Below are 869 nucleotides of genomic sequence, written 5' to 3'. Positions count from 1 at the left end.
AGAAAGTCTCTCGAACGTTGTGCGAGGATCAAAACAACACACGATTAATAAAATAAACAAAAAAGCGAAAAAAAAGAAGATGTCTTATAGTACGTGCGTGTAGTATGTCGATTAGCTGTTTCCAAATGTAGCCAGAGACTGTGTGAGTGTAATTAACGTTCGTGTCGAAGCCAAACTGTCGAACAGCTGGCAAATACCAAATATATGTATATTGCTCCTAATTATCGATCTCCGTTCCGAAAGCAGAGTGGATGAAAGAGGCGCGAAAGGGAGGGAGAGAGTGAGTGTGTGAAAGGAAGAATAGAGAGAAAGAAATTGCGAACGACGAAATTTCGAATTGCGAAGAGATATCAGGCGGTCGAGAGGACTCTTAATCGAATTAGTTCGAGAAGCAAAAGGAAGAGAGGTGAAACGATCGAAACTGCGAATTTGCAAGAAAGAGAAGAAGAGAACAAGATGGACGGCCTGAAAGATAGAAGAAATAAGGAAGGCGCAGTATATAGACTATTTTATTTATTGTCCAATTAAAAGAATAGCCTAATGAGTAATCATTAATGTTGTTCGTTATTAAAAGACGTGGAAGAAAAAAAAAAACACTATGCAAAAACTCCCATCGAGTCGAGAGCATAACGTATATAAATATTATAAATATATAAGGAAATGATGATCGTACGAAGAAGCAGATCTACATAATACACAAGTTAAGCGCGTAGATAGATGAATGGAAGGAAATCTAGATGGACACGTCGTGTCGAATTATCGATTGAAAAAAGAAAAATCCATCCCCCCCATTTGAAGTAAGAAGAAAGGAAAAAGGAAATACCTCCCCTGTCGCGAGAAACGAGGAGAAACGAGAAAAGAAAAGAAAA

This window comes from Habropoda laboriosa, unplaced genomic scaffold, assembly GCF_001263275.1.
Source record: "Habropoda laboriosa isolate 0110345459 unplaced genomic scaffold, ASM126327v1 scaffold92, whole genome shotgun sequence".
Taxonomy (NCBI): Eukaryota; Metazoa; Arthropoda; class Insecta; order Hymenoptera; family Apidae; genus Habropoda; species Habropoda laboriosa.
This window is presented reverse-complemented; position numbering follows the sequence as displayed.